The sequence below is a fragment of the Schistocerca cancellata genome, chromosome 7 (assembly GCF_023864275.1).
Source record: "Schistocerca cancellata isolate TAMUIC-IGC-003103 chromosome 7, iqSchCanc2.1, whole genome shotgun sequence".
Classification (NCBI taxonomy): domain Eukaryota; kingdom Metazoa; phylum Arthropoda; class Insecta; order Orthoptera; family Acrididae; genus Schistocerca; species Schistocerca cancellata.
The window spans coordinates 167,765,220-167,782,695 of record NC_064632.1 but is presented as its reverse complement, the minus strand read 5'-3'; positions in this window follow the sequence as shown (position 1 = coordinate 167,782,695).

The window sequence follows — 17,476 nt, the reverse complement described above, 5'->3', positions numbered from 1 at the left end:
CAGCAATAACCTACCAATCACATGTGTACTGTTTCCGGCGTAGTGCAGCCTTCGTTGGTCCAGACAGATGGAATTCGGACGGTGCGAAATCGAGGTTTTAAAGTGCATGTGGAAAAACAGTCTAATCAAGTTTTATGAGCTCTTCTCGGGTCCGCAGTTTTGTGTGAGGCCTTGCAATGCGATGGAGAAGGAAATGTTTGTTTGCCTTTTTGTGGCGACAAACACGCTGAAGTCGTTTCTTCAATTTCCGGAGAGTAGCACAATACATTTCAGAGTTGATCGTCGCACCATAAAGGAGGACATCAAATGGAATAATTTCTTCAGTCCCATAAGACTGTCGTCGGCTGAAGATGCGGCTTTGAACATTGTCTTCAGAGCAGGAGTGGTGTATTGCCACTTCGTAGATCACCATTTTGTATCCGGTTCGAAGTGAGGACACCCTTGTTTCATCGCCTGTGACGACGTTCGGCAAAAAATGTCACGATTAACCTCGTAACGCGCAAGCAAATTTCACACAAATGGTCCTTCCTGACTCTTTATGGTCTTGTGTTAGTGTCGAGGAACCCAGCGGCCACACACCTTTGAATACGCCAATTGGGGGAGAGGTGTGTCAGCATTACCAACAGAGACGTCCACCTGTGCAGCGAGGTGATTCGTAGTGATTCGTCGATCACCTCGAATGAGAGTTTCAACACTGCTCGACATTGCAGAAGCCCCAACTGTCACGCGGGAGATCTGAAGGGGTTGGGAGACCTTATTGCGATGATGACAGCCGCCTCGTCCAACGGTTCACCACGCTTTTGTTCACCGCCAGGTTTCCGTATACATTCTGAATATCTATGACGTTCTGTTTTACCGCCAAAAGAAACTCAATGGCATCGTTCTGTCTGGAACGCACCTCCGTTACAGACGTCATTTTGAAGGCTAGTGTAGTGCTACCACCGATCGGAGCTTCATGAAGCTACAGGGACTGAAGCAGGAATATTCCACGAAGTTGCATTTTTTTCTAACCGTAAGTGGCTGAGAAAACACTGAAGAGCCAAAGAAACTGGTACACCTGCCTAATATCGTTTAGGGTTGCCGCGAGCACGCACAAGTGCCACAACACAACGTGGCATGGACTTGACTAATGTCTGAAGTAGTGCTGGAGGGAACTGACATCAAGAATCCTGCAGGGCTGACTATAAATACGTAGAGATCTCTTCTGAACAGCAGGTTGCAAGGTATCCCAGATATAATCAATAATGTTCATGTCTGGGGAATTTGGTGGCCAGCGGAAGTGTTTAAACTCAGAAGAGTGTTCCCGGAACCACTCCATAGCAATTCTGGACGTGTTGTGTGTCACATTATCGTCCTGGAGTTGTCCAAGTCCTCCGGAATACCCAATGGACTTGAATGGATGCAGCTTCAAGATTCCCCTGCTGACATGCAGGGTCCATGGCTTCATGAGGTTGTCTCCGTACCGGTACACGTCCATTCGATCGATACAGTTTGACACAAAACTCGTCCGACCAGGCCACAAGATTCCAGTCATCAACAGTCCAATGACTGTGTTGACGGGCCCAGGCGAGGCGTGAAGCTCTGTGTCATGCAGTCATCAAGGGTATACGGGGAGGCCTTCAGCTCCGAAAGCCCATATCGATGATGTTTCGTTGAATAATTCGCACGCTGACGCATGTTGAAGGACCAACATTGAAATCTGCAGCAATTTGCAGAAGGGTTGTACTTCTGTCACGCTGAACGATTCTCTTCAGTCGCCTTTGGTCCTGTTCTTGCAGGATCTTTTCCCGGCCGCATCGATGTTGGAGATCTGATGTTTTACCAGATTCATGACATTCATAGCACACTTGTCAAATGGTCGTATACGAGAAAATCTCCACTTTATCGCTACCGTGGGAATTCTGTGTCCCACCGCTCGTGCGCCGACTATAACTCCACGTTCAAATTCACTTAAATCTTGATAACCTGTCATTGTAGCAGCAGTAACTGACCTAAGAACTGCACCAGACACTTGTTGTCTGATATGGGCGTTGCCGACCGCCGCCCCGTTTTCTGTCGGTGCACATATCTCTGTAGTTGAATACACATGTCTATACCAGTGTCTATCAGCGTCTATCAAAAGGAGGGACATGGAACTTAATACGGTGTATGATTACCACGGACGCAATGCATGCTCTGCAACGTGACCACATGCTGGCCTTAACCTTGGTAGGGAGTTGTTGTGGTAGAACGTTCCATTCCTCCACGGTTCACATCTGCCGGATGGTCGTTGGTGCATGTGGGCGTACTGCAGTACGTCTCTCCAAGGCTTCCCAGGCCCTGTAAATGGGATTTAAATCGAGAGGAACGAGGTGGTCAGTATATTCGTCGAGTCCTCTCGATGCAAGAGCTTCTCCATCTGCTCAATTCGAATAGGTCTAAGTACTGCCATCATCAAAAATAGACACATCAAAAAAAGTTTTGCATCACCACGGTTCCCAGAACTCCTGAGCACAGACTTTGACTGTGGATATTGTATCACAGACACAGTCTCTTTGACTGTTCAGAGATGTCACTAAACCCGCCCAAAGATGTAAACAGCCATGCATGAGCAGCGCCCATTAGACGGAGGGGGTCCGACAGTCGATCACTTGCAGACATTCCACCAGGAAGGAGGTACACGGCTCGTCTGTGGTTCAACCAGGCCTAGATGGTTAATATCACGGTTCGATAGCGTCCGCATTGTTACTTTGTGCCAGGAAGGGCTCTCAACAAGGGAAGTATCCAGGCATCACTGAGTGAATCATAGCGATGTTGTTCGGACACTGAGAAGATACGGAGAAACAGGAATTGTCGATGACATGCCTCGCTCAGGCCGCCCAAGGGCTACTACTGCAGTGGATGGCTCTGAGCACTATGGGACTCAACATCTTAGGTCATAAGTCCCCTAGAACTTAGAACTACTTAAACCTAACTAACCTAAGGACATCACACACATCCATGCCCGAGGCAGGATTCGAACCTGCGACCGTAGCAGTCCTGCGGTTCCGGACTGCAGCGCCAGAACCGCTAGACCACCGCGGCCGGCTACTGCAGTGGATGACCGCTACCTACGGCTCGGAGGAACCCTGACAGCAACGCCACCAAGTTGAATAATGCTTTTCGTGCAGCCACAGGACGTCGTGTTACGACTCAAACTGTGCGCAGTAGGCTGCACGATGCGGATTTTCACTCCCGACGTCTATGGCGAGGTCCATCTTTGCAACGAAGACACCATGCAGCGCAGTACAGATTGGCCCAACAACACGCCGAATAGACCGCTCTGGATTGGCATCACGTTCTCTTCACCGATGAGTGTCGTATGTTCCTTCAACTAGACAATCGTTGTCGGAGACGTGTTTGGAGGCAACCCAGTCAGGCTGAACGCCTTGCACATACTGTCCAGCGAGTACAGCAAGGTGGAGGTTCCTTGCTGTTTTAGGGTGGGAGTACATGGGGCGACTACGCCGCTGGTGGTCATGGAAGGCGCCTTAATGGCTGTACGATACGTGAATGCCATCCTCCGACCGATAGTGCAACCATATTGGCAGGCATTAGTCTTCATCGCTTGACCAGATATCGCTTGACCAGAATGGCCAGCAAGTTTGTAAGTAGGCTGTTTATGTTTTCTTTATGTAAGTAGGCTGTTTAGGTTCTTATATTGGCAACGTTACGTAGCGCTCTATATGAAAATCACTGGCTGTGCTGTGTGCAGTCTGTGGCTAGTTTGCATTGTTGTCTGCCATTGTAGTGTTGGGCAGCGGCAGCTGGATGTGAACAGCGCGTAGCGTTGCGCAGTTGGAGGTGAGCCGCCAGCAGTGGTGGATGTGGGGAGAGAGATGGCGGAGTTTTGTAATTTGTCATGAACTGCTATATATATTATGACTATTAAGGTAAATACATTGTTTGTTCTCTATTAATATCTTTCATTTGCTAACTATCCCTATCAGTAGGTAGTGCTTTCCGTAGTTTGAATCTTTTATTTAGCTGGCAGTAGTGGCGCTCGCTGTATTGCAGTAGTTCGAGTAATGAAGATTTTTGTGAGGTAAGTGATTTCTGAAAGGTATAGTTTAATGTTACTCAGGGCCATTCTTTTGCAGGGATCTTTGATAGATTGCGTTGCGCTAAAAATATTGTGTGTTAGTTTAAGCTCAGTCCTGTACAATTGTTCTAAGGGGACGTTTCAAGTTCCCTATCGAACATGCCCAGGATAAATTGAAAAGGGCTGTTTATGGACGACGTGGACTGCCAACCACTCTGAGGGATCTACTCCGAATGGCCGTTGAGGAGTGGGGCAATCTGGACCACCAGTGCCTTGATGAACTTGTGGATAGTATGCCTCGACGAATACAGGCGTGCATCAATGCAACAAGATGTGCTACTGGGTATTAGAGGTACCGGTGTGTACAGCAATCTGGACCAGCACCTCTGAAGGTCTCGGTGTATGGTGGTACAACATGCAATGTGTGGTTTTCATGAGCAATAAAAAGGGCGGAAATTATGTTTATGTTAATCTTTATTCCAATTTTGTGTACACGTTCCGGAACTCTCGGAATCGTGGTGATGCAAACATTTTTTGATGTGTGTAAAATCAGGGCCGAATGCACCCCTGAAAAGATGTGCATGGGGAAGGAGTGCAGTGTAGCAATAACACTGACCGGTAGGTGTCCCATGTTAAAAGATTTGTGGGACACTACGAGCGTGCACTCTTGGCCTTTCCCACACAATGACACGTAAACCATCATAACGATCATGTTCGAAAATACTGGACGTGTCCTCACACGGCAAGAGATGGGTACACATGATGCATCCAGGAACATTCTCGAACATTATCGTATCAATTATCGAAGTTTGGGGACACACGACGGTTCATGGGCGTACTGACCTTCAAATCTTCGAATACAATGGACTCACTAATTGACGCTTTTGTGAAATTGTGTTCCTACAGTACGTGCGTCTTTTCAAAAGTGCATTCGACCGTGACTATATTTTTATGCATGACAATTCGCGATCGCGTAGAAGAGCGCAGAAGACTTGGAAGGAGGGGATATTCGGCGAATGGATTGGCCTGCCAGTTCCCGCGACTTAAATCCCATCCAGCACGTGTGAAGTGCGTTCGGGAGAGGTACTATAGCACGTCCACGCGCACCGAAGACCATGCAGCCACCGCCACCTACGCCGGTGAAAGTATGGAAGCCCCACCACAATAACTCCAAACCAATCTTGTGGCCAGTATGGGAACATATTATAGAGAGTTAATTGCCAATCGTGGAGATCACACATACTATTAAGAACCGTTTCGAAGGTCTAAGGGACCATCATGAATCGCAAAGACCTAAGTGCAATTATTGTCTCTGAAGAAAGATGCTACTTCACTTCATCTCTTTCTAATTTCCGTCGGTCAACTGGCATACTCTGTTGTAGCATTTTCTATTTATGGTCGAAGTGTCATCGAGCTGTGTTACTTGCCAATGGCCGGCCGGAGCGGCCGTGCGGTTCTAGGCGTTGCAGTCTGGAGCCGAGCGACCGCTACGGTCGCAGCTTCGAATCCTGCCTCGGGCATGGCTGTGTGTGATGTCCTTAGGTTAGTTAGGTTTGAGTAGTTCTAAGTTCTAGGTGACTGATGACCTCAGAAGTTAAGTCGCATAGTGCTCAGAGCCATTTGAACCATTTTGAACTTGCCAATGACGCACGTTTCCAAAGTTGTTCCGTTCTTGAGGTTTGCGTACCACTGTTGATTATTAAACGGATAGAACGTTGTTTTGAGGTATTTCATATAAAAATTTAAAATGCTCTCGTAATCTACTGATTAACAGGTATAATCTGACGTTAAAGGATTAGCACGCTAAGACAAGTATTACAGGTATTACCGAGCAAAGTTATTAGGGAAGGAAAAGACTTGCCGTCGATCGACAGCCGTGTTAGCTGAACCTTCACAGACAAACAAGAAATTAACGAAATCAAAATTAGAGTAAGATGAGACATGCGTGAATTCTAAAGTAAAATTCGGTCGGTAAACTTCATAGAAAACCCTAAGAAGTTTAAGTCTTACGTTAAATCAGTAAAAGGATGTAATTCATCTGTCCAGACACTCTGTGACAATATGACATTGAACGGAGTGTAAGACAATAATATCGAACTGCTAAGTGTTTTTCCAAAACTGTTTCACAATAGTAAATCGCACTGCATTACGTCCTTTACGCCGACACTTGAAAGACTGAATGACACATACCAAAATAATCGACCAAGGGATGGAACTGGAATCACTAAACAGACGAAAGAGCATGGGAACTGTCGAGATACCAATTTGATTCTAGAGAAAGTATGCGAAAGAACTTCACCGTCTTCTAACAGTAGTATACAGCAGATCTCAAGAAGAGCGAAGCGATCCTAAGGTTTAGAAAAAAGCGCAGGTCATTGCCGTTTTCAAGAAGGGTCGTCGAATAGGCGCACAAACATATAGACCTATACCTCTGTCAGTAAACTGCAGAATTTTGGATCGTGTTTTATGCTCGCCTATTACATTTCTGCAAACCAAAAATTTCGTCTGTGGGAACCAACTTAGGTTGCGAAAACAACGATCCTGTTACAACTAGATCGCTCTCTCCTTCTATGATACCAAGGAAGGAGTAAATACCGGCTCCAAGGTAAATGCAGTGTTCCTTCACGATCGTAAGGCGTTCAATACACTTTCGCACTGCCATCTAATGAAGAAATTACGCGTGTACGGAATATACTACCAACTGTGTGATTGGATTGAAAAGCTTCTACCAAACAGTATAAAGCATGATATTCTTAACGACGAAAAGCGTTCAACGCAAAAATAACGTCAGCCGCATCCCAAGGGACTCTTACACTCCTTTAATTTTCACAATACAGCAGGTCCTGACAGTTGTGAAAATTGCTGAACTGTCAGTTTAATAAGTCACGGTTGCAAAATACCAACACGAATACTTTACAGACGAAAGGAAAAACCGGTAGAAGTTGACCTCGGGGAACATGAGTGTGGGTTTCGTAGAAATGTAGGAACACGAGAGGCAATACTGATCCTACGGCTTACTCTGGTACGTACGTTAAGAAAAGGCAAACCTACGTTTAAGGCCTCCCCCCCGCCCCATGAACCATGGACCTTGCCGTTGGTGGGGAGGCTTGCGTGACTCAGCGATACAGATAGCCGTACCGTAGGTGCAACCACAACGGAGGAGTATCTGTTGAGAGGCCAGACAAACGTGTGGTTCCTGAAGAGGGGCAGCAGCCTTTTCAATAGTTACAGGGGCAACAGTCTGGATGATTGACTGATCTGGCCTTGTAACACTAACCAAAACACCCTTGCTGTGCTGGTACTGCGAACGGCTGAAAGCAAGGGGAAACTATAGCTGTAATATTTCCCGAGGGCATGCAGCTTTACTGTATGGTTAAATGATGATGGCGTCCTCTTGGGTAAAATATTCCGGAGGTAAAATAGCCCCCATTCGGATCTCCGGGCGGGACTACTCAAGAGGACGTCGTTATCAGGAGAAATAAAACTGGCGTTCTACGGATCGGAGCGTGGAATGTCAGATCCCTTAATCGGGCAGGTAGGTTAGAAAATTTAAAAAGGGAAATGGATAGGTTAAAGTTAGATATAGTGGGAATTAGTGAAGTTCGATGGCAGGAGGAACAAGACTTTTGGTCAGGTGAATACAGGGTTATAAATACAAAATCAAATAGGGGTAATGCAGGAGTAGGTTTAATAATGAATAAAAATAGGAGTGCGGGTAATCTACTACAAACAGCATAGTGAACGCCTTATTGTGGCCAAAATAGACACGAAGCCCACGTCTACTACAGTAATACAAGTTTATATGCCAACTAACTCTGCAGATGATGAAGAAATTGATGAAATGTATGATGAGATAAGAGAAATTATTCAGGTAGTGAAGGGAGACGAAAATTTAATAGTCACGGGTGACTGGAATTCTAGAGTAGGACAAGGGAGAGAAGGAAACATACTAGGTGAATGTGGATTGGGGGTAATAAATGAAAGAGGAAGCCGCCTGGTAGAATTTTCCACAGAACATAACTTAATCATAGTTAACACTTGGTTCAAGAATCATGAAAGAAGGTTGTATACATGAAAGAATCCTGGAGATACTAGAAGGTATCAGATAGATTATATAATGGTAAGACAGAGATTTAGGAACCAGGTTTTAAATTGTAAGACATTTCCAGGGGCAGATGTGGACTCTGACCACAATCTATTGGTTATGAACTGTAGATTAAAACTGAAGAAACTGCAAAAAGGAGAGAATTTAAGGAGATGGGAACTGGATAAACTGACTAAACCAGAGGTTGTACAGAGTTTCAGGGAAAGCATAAGAGAACAATTGACAGGAATGGGGGAAAGAAATACAGTTGAAGAAGAATGGGTAGCTTTGAGGGATGAAGTAGTGAAGGCAGCAGAAGATCAAGTAGGTAAAAAGACGAGGGCTAGTAGAAATCCTTGGGTAACAGAAGAAATATTGAATTTAATTGAGGAAAGGAGAAAATATAAAAATGCAGTAAATGAAGCAGGCAAAAAGGAATACAAACATCTCAAAAATGAGATCAACAGGAAGTGCAAAATGGCTAAGCCGGGGTGGCTAGAGGACAAATGTAAGGATGTAGAGGCTTAGCTCACTAGGGGTAAGATAGATACCACCTAAAGGAAAATTAAAGAGACCTTTGGAAAAAAGAGAGCCACTTGTATGAATATCAAGAGCTCAGATGGAAACCCAGTTCTAAGGAAAGAAGAGAAAGCAGAAAGGTGGAAGGAGTATATAGAGGATCTACACAAGGACAATATTACGAAAATGGAAGAGGATGTAGATGAAGATGAAATGAGAGATATGATACTGAGTGAAGAGTTTGACAGAGCACTGAAAGACCTGAGTCGAAACAAGGCCCCGGGAGTAGACCACATTCCATTAGAACTACTTATGGCTTTGGGAGAGACAGTCCTGACGCCGGCCGCGGTGGCCGTGCGGTTCTGGCGCTGCAGTCCGGAACCACGGGACTGCTACGGTCGCAGGTTCGAATCCTGCCTCGGGCATGGATGTGTGTCATGTCCTTAGGTTAGTTAGGTTTAAGTAGTTCTAAGTTCTAGGGGACTTATGACCTAAGATGTTGAGTCTCATAGTGCTCAGAGCCATTTGAACCATTTGAACAGTCCTGACAAAACTCTACCATCTGGTGAGCAAGATGTATGAGACGGGAGAAATACCATCAGACTTCAAGATGAATATACTAATTCCAATTCCAAAGAACGCAGATGTTGACAGATGTGAAAATTAGCGAACTATCAGTTTAATAAGTCACGGCTGCAAAAGACTAACGCGAATTCTTTACAGACGAATGGAAAAACTGGCAGAAGCTGACCTCGGGGAAGATCAGTTTGGATTCCGTAGAAATGTTGGAATACGTGAGGCAATACTGACCTTACGACTTACCTTAGAAGAAAGATTAAGGAAAGGCAAACCTACGTTTTTAGCATTTGTAGACTTAGAGAAAGCTTTTTACAATGTTGATTGGAATACTCTTTCAAATTCTAAAGGTGGCAGGAGTAAAATACAGGGAGCGAAAGGCTATTTACAATTTGTACGGAAACCAGATGGCAGTTATGAGTCGAGGGACATGAAAGGGCAGCAGTGGTTGGGAAGGGAATAAGACAGGGTTGTAGCCTCTCCCCGATGTTATTCAATCTGTATACTGAGCAAACAGTAAAGGAAACAAAAGAAAAATTCGGAGTAGGTATTAAAATCCATGGAGAAGAAATAAAAACTTTGAGGTTTGCCGATGACATTGTAATTCTGTCAAAGACAGCAAATGACCTGGAAGAGCAGTTGAACGGAATGGACAATGTCTTGAAAGTAGGATATAAGATGAGCAACAACAAAAGCAAAACGAGGATAATGAAATGTAGTCGAATTAAGTCGGGTGTTGCTGAGGGAGTTAGATTAGGAAATGAGACACTTAAAGTAGTAAATGAGTTTTGCTATTTGGGGAGCATAATAACTGATGATGGTCGAAGTAGAGAAGATATAAAGTGTAGACTGGCAATGGCAAGGATAGCGTTTCTGAAGAAGAGAAATTTGTTAACATCCAGCATAGATTTAAGTGGAGTGTAACCATGTATAGAAGTGAAACATGGACGATAAACAGTGTAGACAAGAAGAGAAGAGAAGCTTTCGAAATGTGGTGCTACAGAAGAATGATCAAGATTAGATGGGTAGATAACGAAACTAATGAGGAGGTAGTGGACAAAATTGAGGAGGAGAGGAATTCGTGGCACAACTTGACTAGAAGAAGGGACCGGATGGTACACTTTTTGAAGCATTAATGGTTCACCAATTGTGAACTGGAAGGATGCATGGAGGGTACACTTCGTAGAGGGAGACCAAGAGATGATTAATGTAAGGAGATTCAGAAGGATGTAGGGTTCAGCAGTTGCTTGAAGATGAAGAAGCTTACACAGGACAGCTGCAGCAAATCTGTCTTTATACTGACGACCATGTGGTCGTGCGGTAGCGTTCTCGCTTCCCACGCCCGGGTTCCCGGGTTCGATTCCCGGCGGGGTCAGGGATTTTCTCTGCCTCGTGATGGCTGGGTGTTGTGTGCTGTCCTTAGGTTAGTTAGGTTTAAGTAGTTCTAAGTTCTAGGTGACTGATGACCTCAGAAGTTAAGGCGCATAGTGCTCAGAGCCATTTTGAACCGTACCTGACGGGTTTGATAGAGGAAATAGAGAATACTCCAAGAAGAGCAGCGCGTTTCGTTATAGGTACATTTAGTAACTACGAAAGCTATCAGAGACGATCAACAAGCTTCAGTGGCAGACGTTGTAAGAGAATAGCTCTGTATGACGGTTTTGTTAATTCTGAGAGTTACATTGCTTCCTTCTACTTACACCATTCGAAATGACCATTTAGTTAAAACTAGATAGATTCGAGCCCACATGGAGGCTTACCGACAATCTTTCTTCCCATGAATCAACGCGACTGGGATAGGACAGGCAGGAAGTGACAGTTATACACAAAGTACCCTTCGCCACACACCGCACCGTGGCTTGCGGAATGTAGATGTAGGGACTGTGTGTGTTTCTTTAAGTAATGTAGCTCAATTAGCGCAAATTCGCCAGACTATATTCACCCAGTATTTGAGATTGAGAGCACTTGTAGACTTCCAATTAACTTTGCATATAACTTCAAACCTTTTCTTAAAATTCACTCGCTGAGACACCCCGAAAATTAAAGAAAAGAACTACGACTACTGTAGCACATATACGGCATCGAAACGTGCAAAGCAGGAAGAAGATTACAGCAGAACCAGCCGCAAGCGAGCACGGATGTAATGCCTTACAAAACCTAACGCAGCCGTCGGAAGTAGCAAGGTGAAGTGGCCGGGCGAGACGTGAAAATACTTGACACAGAAGCACTAAGCAGTAAATGGTAGAAGCCTTTCCACATCAGCAACTGCAGAAGTGTTTAGTATGCGTACTACAAGGCATAGCAAAGGCCAAGCGAGCACAGCCCCTGAAAGTACAGTGAAGTCCCAAAGAAACTGATATGGGCATGTGTATTCAATTACAGAGATATGTAAACTGGAAGAACACAACGCTGCGGTCGGCAACGCCTATGTAAGACATCTAGTCTCTGGCGCAGTTTCTAGATCGGTTACTGCTGCTAGAATGGCAGGTTATCAAGATTTAAGTGAGTTTGATCGTGGTGTTATAGTCGGCGCACGAGCGATGGGACACAGCAGCTCAGAGGTAGCGATGAAGTGTGGATTTTCCCGTACGACCATTTCACGAGTGCACGGTGAATATTAGGAATCCGGTGAAACATCAGTCTCCGACATCGCTGCGGCCGGAAAAAGATATTACAAGGACGGGACCAACGACGACTGAAGAGAATTATTCAGTATGACTGAAGTGCAACCCTTCCACAAATTATTGCAGATTTTAATGCTGGGGTACCAACAAGTGTCAGCGTGCGAACCATTCAACGAAACATCATCGATATGGTCTTTCGGAGCCGAAGGCCCACTCGTGTACCCTTGACAACTCCACGACACAAAGCTTTACGCCTCGCTTGGACCCGTCAACACCGACGTTGGACTGTTGAAAATAAAATGGCTCTGAGCACTATGGGACCTAACTTCTGAGGTCATCAGTCCCCTGGAACTTAGAACTACTTGAACCTAACTAACCTAAGGACATCACATACAGCCATGCCCGAGGCAGGATTCGAACCTGCGACCGTAGCGGTCGCGCGGTTCCAGACTGTAGCGCCTAGAACCCCTCGGCCACCCCAGCCGGCGTACTGTTGAAGACTGGAAACATATTGCCGGGTCGGATGAGTCTCGTTTCAAATTGTATCGAGCAGATGGACATGTACAGGTATAGAGACAACCTCATGAATCCATGGGGCCTGCGTGGCACCAGGGGACTTCTCAAGCTGGTGGAGGCTCTGTAACGGTGTGGGCCGTGTGCAGTTGGAGTGATATAGGACCCTTGATAGGTCGAGATACGACTCTGACAGGTGACATGTACTTAAGCATCCTGTCTGATCACCTGCATCCATTCGTGTCCTTTGTGCATTCCAACTGACTTGGGCAATTCCAGCAGGACGATGCGACACCCCACACGCCCAGAATTGCTGCAGATTGGCTCCAGGAACACTCTTCTGAGTTTAAACACTTACTCTGACCACCAGGCTCCCCAGACATGAACATTATTCAGCATGTGTGGGATGCTTTGCAACGTGCTGTTCAGAGGAGATCTCCACCTCCTCGTGTTCTTACGGATTTATGGACAGCCCTGCAGGATTCATGGTTTTAATTCCCTCGAGCACTACTTCAGGGCACGTCTTGTTGCGGCACTTCTGCGTGCTCGCGAGGGCCCTACACGATATTAGGCAGGCGTACCAGTTTCTTTGGCTCCGTAATACTGTAGGGGTCTCCAGTTTGACCTCGCGTTCAGGGCAGCCTGCCATGAGATACCAGACGTAGAACCGCCACCTCTGCCCCCACGGAGTCAGCCAAGTCCTGGGACATGGCACGCCAGTCACAGCTCTTCTGAGTAGGTCGCTACATCAAACGTTACCAACACCTGGGCAGCGCTGCAGACATCAGCCACCAATTGGCCACAGCTGCCATAGCCACGGAGTCCGGAGACATCGCCGACAGAAGCGGCGTCGTTGCACCACTACTCAGCCACACAGCACCCTGTCAGCATAGCTGGTCGTCAGACACAAACACAAACACACACACACATACACACACACATGACAGGTAACTGTTTGCCTCAACCAGATTGCCGCTGTTTGTTATGAACCATGGGGAAGAGCTGTGATAAAGGAATTTGAAAAGCAGGAAACAGTATCTTCAACTCTGGCCTTCTTCACTGCATGTACACTATTTATGCAGAAAAATGCGGTACGGTGTATCAATTTATTATTTCTTTACTACTAACAATTCACAACGCATTTTGCAGATAGTATCCATATCTACCTCTTCTGTATGTACATCAAAATTATATAATTGTGTGACATTTGGTTCAGGTGATGCCATGTGATAAACATTGAGATGCGTTTTATACGTGGGAGTCCGATTCCTTAGGGAATCAGGGTTTGGAGGGTTTCTGGTGACATAACTAACAGCTGCCTAAGCATGTCTAGTTCCTGTAAAATCTTTGTTCTGCGAATTGTTTAGTAGTTCTGGCCCTAAAATCTATTACTGTACTGTACCGGCAGGTGTAGAAGCTGTGGGAAATAACAAGAATACTTGTGCAACAACAGAGAATCTGCACCAGGCGCTCTGGTATTGAAGTGCGTCACCTAGCGGGCTCTTAGTAGCAGTGAGAGGTGTGTGCTGTTTGAAGTCTTCCTTGTGTCTGATCTTCTATATTTCAAAAGAGAAATGACTGTTCATGCCTCTATTTCTGACACACCACCACCACTCTTACGCAGTGTCAGGGCACCTGGGCCACATGGCCTACGTTGCTGAATGGCAGTAGTAAATCACAAATCATTGTGCTCTATGTGATTTGAGTTTCGTCTTCCTTTTCTCCAATAGCAGCAGGCGGAGACCTTTTATGCAAACCCACTCTTATCAAAACTGATTAATGAAAACGTCAACATAAAATGGGAGTCAAAGTCTGATAGTGCACTGAAGGAGGTGAGAGGAAACAAATCACCAGCAATCGATGACGCACCTTCAGAGTTATTGAGATTTGTGAGAGTTCTGAGCTCTCGAAAGTTTTATGAGTTGGTGTCGAACGGATGACTTGGCAACGACTTCACAGAAAAACATTTTCATTGCGCTACCAATGATAACATGATTGGATGAAAGTGAACGTTATCTGGTAAGTGATGTCACAAGCCATGCTCATAACGTGATCAGAATAAAATACGTAAGGGAATAAAGAAAAGGTGGAGATTCACAGCATGTATATCAGTTGCAGCAAGAGGAAAGTCGCTAAAAAATGAATCGTGACATAGCACTTGGTAATGGAATGTAGACCAAAGGAAAATGAGGATAACATCTTAGCATTTGTGAACCTAGCATCTGTGAACCAACAGGAAATCTAAGACGGTGTAACGTGCATTAAGATGTTCTGAATCATTAACATTTTGGGAGTAAGGTCCAGAAACTTACGAATAATCTGTAACACCCGTAGAGCTGAAGTGGGTGTAACATGTTTGTATTACAAATTGTGTGGGGCACAGTTTCAGCATGTCATCACTGTTTTTGAAGTTGTATGTCGAAGAAGCGATGAAGCATGCGAAAGAAAATTTCGAAAGATGAGAAAATGGTGAAAGAGAGCCGAGAGCAGTGCTAGAGTTCGTAGACGACACAGTGCTTTCGACCATGTGTAAGAGAGGTTTGGATTATGTTGAACTGAGTGGACAGCACACTTAACTTTTAGAGGAACACCTCCCTCCAGGCAGACTTCGGAACCCACTACCAACGCGGGGAAAGTGGCTGCCTGTGAAATCCTGCTGCCAGGGCCAGAATATTGCTGAGGTGGCATGGTAAAGCCGGGTAAATTCACTATAAATACTTACCACTCAGACCTATCACTATCTTGTCTGCGACTACTACCAACAAGATATAGTCTACGCTAGCTGACCGTCTCATGTAGGTCAACCAGCTACACTACGTCTAGCCACACCATCCAATAGTTGCTATTATATGTGCCACTGCTAGACCTGATGGTCCTGGGGCTCAAGCTGGAGCCACCATGAGAGAGTCCTCTCCATGTGGACTTCATCCGGATCCTGGGCGTCTCCAAGGGGTCATAGGTTTGAAGACTGCTCTCCAGTACATCTCACACCTGACTCACTGCCAGAGACAACGGTTGTCTCACATACAAGAGCCCCTCTGTTACAGAAACGGCTGAAGCCAGACCCGCACCCACAAGACCGCTGACGCACCTACTACCGGACTACAATATTATTGCACATGGTTTCCCGTGACCGTAATTAGAAACACATGGCGACTGAGGAAAACACATGGCACTGTGAATGATTTCAAGATAGCTGTGCTCATACTATCAAGTATGTCAACATGGCGTCGTAAAATATCATGATAAAAACTCGCACCGGCCGGTGTGGCCGAGCGGTTCTACGCGCTTCAGTCTGGAGGCGCGCGACCGCTACTGTCGCAGGTTCGAATCCTGCCTCGGGCATGGGTGGATGTGATGTCCTTAGGTGAGTTAGGTTTAAGTAGATCTGGGTTCTAGGGACTGATGGTGTCCTATGTTAAGTCCCATAGTGCTCAGAGCCACTTCAACCATTTGATAAAAACTCGTGATAAGCTGACTAAAGCGCTGTCACTCCCAGGTGCAACAATGAGCCATTACAGCCAAACATGCCGTCTTGTGCTTTGCCGAGGCAGACTTTTCCATTCAGGGTCACTGCATGCCTTGATCAATGTACAAGCATCTCACTAAGTGAATAATGTATTTTCCATATCTACTGATTACACGACTGCGGAGGTACTCCTGTTTCACAAGCCATCATCCTGCGTTCTGTATTAAGAGACAACCGTCCTGGCAGTTCACTGAGGTTCGCACCTCTGCCCAAATACTTAGTTAAGAGTACGGCTTAAAAATAAATGGATCAAGCTGTAAAGTGGCGAAGTAGGTACAGAAAAACGACTTACTGGACATGGAAACTGGGAACTTACGACAGTACTCGGCACTACACATTGAAGTTTGAATAGTTTGGCTCGAGCCCCCACGTGCTATGGCACGAAAAAATATATATTTATTACATTCAGCCTAATTGAGCGGCCCAGAGATGTGACTGGTCTCAATGTTTGGCTACGTTTTTCTTCATAGGGTGCCAGCTCACACCTGTCGTAAACTCAATTTTTAAGCTGAAATAAAATATAACAAAACAATTCAGGCAGGTATTGTGGTAAAATTTAAAATATTGAGCCACTCACGTTGATTTATAATTTGAACAAGTAGTTTATTTTTCTTCGATGTATCGAGTAAACACTTAAAATGCAGTCCTAGGGAATTTTACGTAAGTGCGGCGGTTAACAACTGATGCTACAACAATTTACTATAAAATTCATTTTTCGCGATCACGACACTCGACAGTCTGTTCACAATTAACAAAATACACTGTTGTCTGCTGTCCTAATCCACAATATTGCGCTCCATTTGATCGCTTTCGAACGTCGCTATATACATACTTGTCCTCAAACGTGGCTACCATCCCACTGCTACCCCCAGAAGGGGGGCACGTCCGTCTCTTACCGTCGCTGAAACCCAACTGCCCTCAAAGATGGCCGCCCTATCCATCCTCGAAACGACTGCATAACTCAAAACAATGTTTGACCAAAACTACGAATTTTCTAAAACCAAACACTAAAACATATATGATATATTGAAAAATATGGAACTTTTCCGGGCAATAACAATTTAAAGTCCAATTTTTTGTATCTGCCACCGTTTTTTCGCAAATGATGTTCTTGTGGCGTGATATTGCTTTTCCCAGATTTTTCATACTTAACATAAATAAACAAATAAAAATACATACCTCATTACTCATCTACTTCTTTAAACTTTAAAATGCTGCCGCCAGGATCGTCTCTTCAAATTTATTTATTACCAAAAACACAGTTTCTCACAGTCGAATCCCATATTTCGACCTCTCTTTAAAAAATGGTACAGATTCCGCTAAGTCGGCTATGATTGCTCGATGCAACTCTGCTAACTGCATCCGTAGACACTTCGTTTATATTAATAGGCCAAAGCATTGTCGATATATTAGCTTTTGAACTTTCATACGTATTACTCCCACAGGGATTATGAAGAGAAGATTAGACGAACTACAGCATGTATGGAGGCGTTTAAGCAATTGTTTTTCCTCCAGTCCATACGTGAATGGAATGGGAAGAAGCCCTGTTAACTTGGTCAATGGGACATTCT